This window comes from Cervus elaphus, chromosome 15 (genome assembly GCF_910594005.1).
Source record: "Cervus elaphus chromosome 15, mCerEla1.1, whole genome shotgun sequence".
NCBI lineage: Eukaryota > Metazoa > Chordata > Mammalia > Artiodactyla > Cervidae > Cervus > Cervus elaphus.
In genome coordinates this window covers 92,471,197-92,478,983 of record NC_057829.1, presented here as the reverse complement: position 1 = coordinate 92,478,983, position 7,787 = coordinate 92,471,197, and the positions used below count along the sequence as shown (strand labels likewise).

The window sequence follows — 7,787 nt, the reverse complement described above, 5'->3', positions numbered from 1 at the left end:
CCCTGCACCTCAGACCCCGTGCCCAGACCCCGCACCTCTTCCTCTGTCTCCTGCGTCAGCCTCCGTCTGCCTCCTGATGGACCCCCTCTTCCTGACGGCTTTCTTTCTGCTGCGGCGACGGTGAGCTTCAGACGCTGGCCTCGCGGGGTATGCGGAGCAGACCACCGATTACGCGGAGGGGTTCACTCGCGGGCACACAGCTGGGCCTCACACCCCGGAGTTCAGGCTGCGTTCCAACACCAACTGGACATGCACAGTGCGAGGGCGTCCCTCCCAGGACCCGCCCTGGACGGCGCCCGTTCCCCGGAGCCCAGTCTGAGCTCTGAGAACAAGTCCCAGTACGTGGTGGGGAACTTGGGGCGTGGACCCCCGATATACAGCAACTCCGGGAATGACTCCGAAGTGCTGTGCGCGCAGCTGGGGTGAACGCGCGCCCCAGGTGGTCCCTGCATTGGGAGCCTGGTGACCGGGTGCTCAGCCCCGGGGTGGGTGCTGGTGTCCACCCATCCCTCCCCGGGGACGCGGGGCCGAGGCGCTCGGACTCTGGGTCACGAGTTACCAAAGCCTGCCCTGCACTCTGGCCGCAGGCGCTCGGGGTCCTCAGTCCCAGTCTGCGTCCGCCTCCTGGCGGACACGCGCAGTCACCCCACGCGGCCACGGAGGTCACAGGAAAGACAGATGAAAGCTCTGCAAACTGTCGCTGTGTCTACCTGTGCGTGGTTTTTGTTACTGAGCTTTAGAGAGGGGGTGACCATGTTCCCGCCCCGAGCCCTTACTGCAAAGTGGGGTCAGCGTGGAGGATGCGGCGAGGGGGTCCCTGGCCGCTCGCGGGTGGCTGTCCCGGCTGGACTCGGACCTTTCCTGGGCTGCCCTCTGCTGGCCACGCGGGGAAGCGCGAGGCCGCTGCGGCAGCAAGCCCGGGTCTGCTCTTGGAGCTGGGCACTGTGGCCCCAGAAGCATCTTGGAAACGGGAGGGGTGGGGGGGACCCTCAGGGCGGGGCCCACATGGGGGGCTCGGCTTGCTGGGCGGGTGAGCACCGTAGTCGAGCAGCAGCGGGTTCAGAGAGCTCTGTGTCCGCGTCCGCCATGGAGGGAGAGGCCGTGGGGCCCCCTGCTGAGGGTGGACTTGCCCGGCGGTGGTGAGGACCAGGCCCGCCTGGGGCGGACGTTTCACCCGAGTGGCGCCGAAGCATCGCAGCAAAGCAGAGGCAGAGCCCTGCCTCCTCAGGGGTCTCCGAGCTCAGGGCTGCGGCTAGCCCCGTGGGAGGCCGAGCTGGTCTCTCGCTCGGCCACGGGTTGAAACACAGCCTCTGCCTGGAGAGCCGCGGCGCCCCACGGCCACTGTCCTGCAGAGTGTTTGTGAGGCTGGTGTTCTGATGAATGTGAGCCACCCTGGGGGGAAACACATCCTTTCAGTTACTTTTATTTAAATTAAAAAAATCAAGTCCGCACCCCAGGAGGAGGTGTGAGTTGCCCTACTCTATATGAGGCTCAGGGTTCAGGCTGAGAAGGGCAGAGTAGAGCCAGGCCCCCATCCTTTCTGTGCGCCCAGCGCTGCCCGAGGGCTGCGGCCAATCTCAGGGCTCATCGGGAGGATTCCAGCCCCGCCCCGGCTTGGGGTGGGGGTGGGGGTGGGGAGTGTGTGGGGAGTGGGGGTGGGTCGGATAGGAGTGTGGGGGATGGGGGGTGGGAGTGGAGGCGTGGAGGGGTGCTGGCTGCCGGTCCTCCAGAACACCACCACCTCCCCTCCCGGTTGTCCCTGCTGGGGAGCAGAGCTGGAGCCCAGCGGTCACCACGGCCCCTCCTCGCGGGACGAAGCAGATGAGCCATTTGGTCGAGCTGGTAAGAGCCAAGGCGAGATGCAGATTTCACCTGAAGACGTTAAATGCAAGCCTGCGAGTCAGGTTGTGTCTTTATGAATGCAGTCTTCTTCGGGGTCTTCGTCGCTGTGCGGGCTTTGCTCTGGCTGTGGAGAGAGGGGCTGCTCTCCAGCTGCAGGGCATGGGCTCTCTCTGCGGGGGTCTCTCTTGCTGGGGAGCACAGACAGGCTCCAGGGCACCCGGGCTCAGGAGCTGCGGTCTCCAGGCTCTAGAGCGAGCGTTCAGTACCTGCTGCGCACACAGGCTTAGGTGCTTGGTGGCCTGTGGGATCGTCCTGGACCTGGGATTGAACTCGTGTCTCCTGCATTTCAAGGTGGATTCTTAACCACTGGACCACCACGGAAGCCCTGTGAATGTGGTCTGGACACAGACAGACACAGATGCACACACAGACACACACACCCCAGGCGCTTTCCGGCCCCACCCGCAGAAATGGCCGGGAGCCCCCGTGTCTGCTCTTGGCCACAGAAGCAGCTCCCACTAAGGGGGGCACCGACCCCTGGATCTGGGGCAGGGGAAGCACAAGGTGAGCCCGTGAGACAGGAAGAGGGAGATCAGGGTCCCCGAGACCCCGGGAAGTGGTTCTCCTGCCGACAGTGGAGGCCGGTGCTGCCGGCCACCTCCCTGTGGGCGTCTGCCACCCCCACGAGGGTATCGGTCCCAGAGGGAGGCAGGTCGGAGGGATTTGGGGCAGGGGTGTCCTGGGGACCCGACACATTTGTTGTCCCTGGAGGTTCTGGGGACCCATCCAGGCCCACCTTCCACCGCCTCCTGAGACCCCAGGAGCACGCTCTGGGCAAGGGTGTCCTGAGTCCTGGCCGAACGCAGGCCACTGGTTGTGCCTAGAAGGTGCCCACAGATGCACAAGCCTACGAAGGTATTACAACGCCCAGCATATAGTGTGTACTTTTGAAATCTACTTTAGAAATGTTTCCTTTAGAAAAAGAAAAGAGTGGTTTGATAAAATCCACTGTGCTCCCATGGCCTGCAACTTTTCCAGATTCAAGGAAAGACTCGCGTGGCCGAGGGCACTGCGGAGACAAGGCGCTGGGCGCAATGGGCCAGAGGCCACGGGAGGGTGGCAGGCTGGGGGCTCATGGGCGGAGCTAGTATATCTGATTGGGGTGAGGAAGGGTCCCGGAGCAGAGGGGGAATGGAAGGGGTGTCTACAGAGCAGATGGGAGAAAAATGTATAAACTAGATTTCATTAGAATAAAAGAAGACTTCTGCTTTGTGAAAAACGCTATTAAGAGAATAAAAAGATAAGTCACCGACTGGGAGAACGTTATTTGCAAAAGAAACATTTGATGAAGGACTTGTATCCAAAATGTACAAAGGAGTCCAGAGAAATGAGACAGGGAGGCGGGTGAGTGCCCTGAGGCTGCAGCGACAGAGCACCACAGACCAGCTGGCTGGAAAAATAGGAATTTGTTCACTTGCAGCCCCGGAGGCCCAAGTTCAGAATCAGGACCGCTGGGACCAGAGCGAGACGGCGGCAGGGCCCCGCTCCGTCCGGAGCTGCGAGGGGAGAAACCGTGCCCTCCCCAGCTTCGGGGGCCGCTGGCGCCGGGCTCCAGTCTCTGCATCCGCCCCACGCGGCCTCCGTTCTGTGCCTCTCTCGTGATGGCGTGTAGGGCCCGCCAGCCCCACCCTCCTACCGAGCCGGGCTCCTCCTCTGCCCCAGGGGCCCCGGGGGCCCAGCAGGGGCGGGTCCCTCCCGGCTTGCCTCTGGGACCTCCGTCTAACGCAAGAGATGCGGGAATTGGGGTCCCATGTCGCACATCAGCTCGGCCCCTGCTCTGCTCCGAGACCGGCTCTACACCAGGAGAGCACGGGTGGGGAGGGGTCTCCGTCCTCAAGGCGCTCCTAGCCCAGCAGGGAGTGGACGTACAGGTCCAGTCCAGGGCCGTCCAGGAAGGCGGACCGCCGGGAGGATGCCGCCAGACATCCTTAGCGGAAATGGGCCCTGTGCCGGCGCCTGTGAGGTCAGCCCAGTGGCCTGGGGGAGCCTGCCCCCGCCTGGGTCAAGGGTAAGCAGGACGGTCAGGCCGTGTAGTGAGGAGGAGACCACACGTACAAGTTAGCCACAGAAGTGACGGCGAGTCAGCCTTGCTGTGATCCAAAGGGACTGTGTGGCGTCAACGTACGTTCAATAAAAAACCCGATTGGAACACAGTCTGGATCATTATGGACTCATACAAACGCCTGGGGCCGCATGCATCTAACGTTCTTTCCGAAGAAATTATTTTCCTATCTTTTTGTTGTTGTTTTTGGCTGTGTTGTGTGGTTTGTGAAGATTCTCTGGAGGAGGAACTGGCAACCCACTGCAGTATTCTTGCCTGGAGAATTCCATGGACAGAGGATTCTTGCCTGGAGGATTCCATGGACAGAGGAGCCGACAGGCTACAGTGCATGGGGTTGCAGAGAGTCAGACACGACTGAAGGGACTCAGCAGGCAGCAGGCAGTGTGCCTTGGCGGGGCTTAGTTCCCCGACCAGGGAGCTCCCTCCAGCGTCCATCCTCCAGGCTCTGTGGCTGGAGCTCTGGGCAGGCCCCCTGGGGAGACACATCCAGAGACACGCTCTCGGGGACGCCCCCTCGGCCAGGGTGGGGCAGGGTCGGGCTCCCCTGGCATAAGGAAGGCGGGGAGCAGCTGGGGGGCTGTCTGCTGACCGCCTGGCTCCCCTGGACACTTCCGGCCGGATGTGCGTGCTGGGTAGGGTGTGCGGATGTCCCGGGCACCCAAATAATTAAAATTAGGAGGAAGATGCTGGGAATTCCCTGGGGGACAGGTTGCTGGGACTTGGCGCTCCACTGCCTGGGCCTGGGTTCAGCCTGGGTTGGGGAACCATATCCCACTGCAAACAGTTGATGGGAGCGGACCACCACTGGGTGGCGCCCTTGCCCCTCATTTAAAGGGCGGGGAGCCCGCCGCCTCTGTGCAGGGTCCTGAATTTTTGCTGGCCTTTTTCAAGAGTGTATCTAGAGTGAAATATTGCAATTGCAAAACAGTGGATAAAACTTGCATATTTTCTGCGTGTGGCGGGCAGCCCTGGGTCACACTCGAGATCGCTGGTGTGGTGAGCTTCCTAGCCTCTGAATTTGGAGAAAGTTCAGGCAGCCTTGGGTTAGGTGTCATGCCACCTGGCATGGTTGGCAGGCCCCGTGGCTTCTCCCTGGATGATGCTGGGAGAGCAGTTCAGCGTCTGATGGCCTCGCCTCCTGCAGGTGAGGGGATGTGGCCTGGTGCCTGGCAGGCCTCCCCAGCCCCTCTTCTTCCTGCCCACCAGCCAGGAGGGACTCCCCAGGTTCAGCGGCTCAGGCCTTTGGTGGTGGTATTTGGAGGTGTGACCATCTGAGTGTTGACACTTTTGTCTGGAAGTCGATTTGGATTTTACTCTTAGGGCTTATTTTCCCTCTTAGCAGTGCTCATGCATGCGTGCTCAGTCGTGTCCGACCCTTTGCTCCCCCACGGACTGTAGCCCACCAGGCTCCCCTGTCCAAGGGCTTCTCCAGGCAAGAGAACTGGAGTGGGTTGCCATGCCCTCCTCTGTGGCAGCGCGCACACTGTCATAGCCAGGGGAGACAGAAACCTTCTTACTGGGAATGATCAGAGCTGTGGGACGTGCCCTGCAAGCGGCACCCTGGAGACCCGAGGGCCTGCAGGGCCCCCGCACAGACCTCTCCGGGACACTGCTGATTCGACGGCAGCAGGGCAGCTCTTTAAAAAAGCCTGCTCTCGACCCGTGCGAACACGGCGCTGCAAGCGGTGCAGAGCGTGCGGGCCGCGGTCGGCAGCCTGCGCGCCATCTCCGCACCCCGCGCGCCATCTCCGCACCCCGCGCGCCATCTCCGCACCCCGCGCGCCCTGCTCGCCGCGGCCCTGGGCACTGCGGGCGGTGCCGTCCGGGCGCTGCGCACCGGCCCTGCTCTGCTGTCGGTGCGGAAATTCACAGAGAAACACGAATGGGTAACAACAGAAAACGGTGCTGGAACAGTGGGAATCAGCAATTTTGCACAGGAAGCTTTGGGAGATGTTGTTTACTGTAGTCTGCCTGAAGTTGGGACAAAGTTGAACAAACAAGAGGAGTTAGGTGCTAATGAACTCTATTCCCCTCTATCAGGAGAAGTAACTGAAATTAATAAAGCTCTAGCAGAAAATCCAGGGCTTGTCAACAAGTCTTGTTATGAAGATGGTTGGCTGATCAAGATGACATTCAGTAACCGTCGGAACTAGATGAACTAATGAGTGAAGAAACACATGAAAAATACATAAAATCTATTGAGGAATGAAAATGGAACCCCTAAATAAACTACTTTGAAACAACTTAATCTAGCATAGTTGTCTTAAATTAGTGGATAGATATTTAAAAAGCAACTTTTAGCAAAAGAAACTACTTGTAACAATGTTTCCTGAAGAAAATACCCCTTAACTTTCTAATGCCTTCAGATAAACACTGTGTATCTTTTCCACAGCATCCTGTGATTTTTAGGCTAGGCTCCAGTTATAATATTCAGAATTCCTGAAATTATCTCTGATAAAACTAATTACAAAAATTATGGAATTCAAGGATAACCTGGTTATCTTATACCTTATATGACATTGTAACTTGCTTACAGCTATCCTTGGATTTGGGTCAAAATGATCTTCCCGCTAGAAATAACTGCCAGTGGAGAAAAGTTTGTTAGTTGTATAGTGTCCAGTGAAGAATATTACTGTCTTAATTTTGCAATATACTGTGTTTGCTGGTGCTATTTTTATACAGTGAAGCAACAGCCTTGCAGGAGAATAAACAATTTAATAATAAATATTCAACTTCTTAATCATGAAAAAAAATAAAAATAAAATAAAAAAGCCTGCTCTCTGATGAGCCCACGGGCTCTTAAACAGGAAGGAGAAGCACAGGCACGCGAGTCTCTGAACCCCGGACGCTGGGTCCTGTCAAGGGCATCCCCTTACTTTTTCCTCTCCTGTGACCCCGTCTTTCTTTCCCACTTGGGGTCCAGCACGAGGCCCATCCACTCACCTCCCCTGCCCCCTGACACAGGACTTTGCAGTAATGCCACCCCCATGTTTATCACCATAGATCAAATATGCTTACTTTGGAGGCATTAAAAGGTTCATCAGCTCTGTCTTCCCAAATGTTTGTTAAGTTAGCAGCAGTTCAGGTTTTTCCCTTAAATGGACGAAGTGCCAGTGTTGATTTATTTAGTCTGCTCAACATAATTGCAAGGTGAGGTCTTAAATACAGCTTATTAACACTTACAGTAGGATGCAAAAAAAGAAAATTTCAACTGAGATAAAATTCTGGCATAATAATAAGAGCAATTATGAAGGCTTTAGGAGGTGAAAAGTCAACTTCATGCCTTAAACGGATAATGCTGGAGCTTTAATTACTAAATATGAGTTTTTGTCACCTGAGAGGATGCCCCAGCAGGGGAGGTGGCAATGCCATTCTCTGGAACCAGGCTGCTCAAGCTGCCCTCTGTTTTCCTGGGACACCAACATGGCTGTGGTTTCATTTGTTGCTCACACACTGGGGAATATTCCAGAAACAGCCACTGAGCACGTGGGCAGGAGGGGGAGCCCTCTGGAGTTTCTCTTCTTGCTTCTGGAATTGCTCAGTGCTTGGGGGCCACTGAGTAGGTGTGATGTAATTGAGCCTTGAGGTGACCTCCACACCCAGACAGAGGCTGTGGCCGCCTCTAGGAGAGCTCTGCAGACAGCAGCTCATGCCAGGACGGGCTGTTCTAGATCCACACTGTCGGTGCTATCGCTGCTGCCGCTCTTTAGTCACTCAGTCGTCAGACTCTGGGCGGCCCCACGGACTGTAGCCCGCCAGACTCCTCCATCCATGGAATTTCCCAGACAAGAATACTGGAATGGATAGCCATTTCCTCCTCCAG

General features: G+C 57.3%; 1 pseudogene; it reads left to right on the top strand.

Annotated features, from left to right (window-relative positions):
• Positions 1–3,503: 3,503 nt before the first annotated feature.
• Positions 3,504–6,231, top strand: LOC122708567 (annotated as a pseudogene).
• Positions 6,232–7,787: the final 1,556 nt, after the last annotated feature.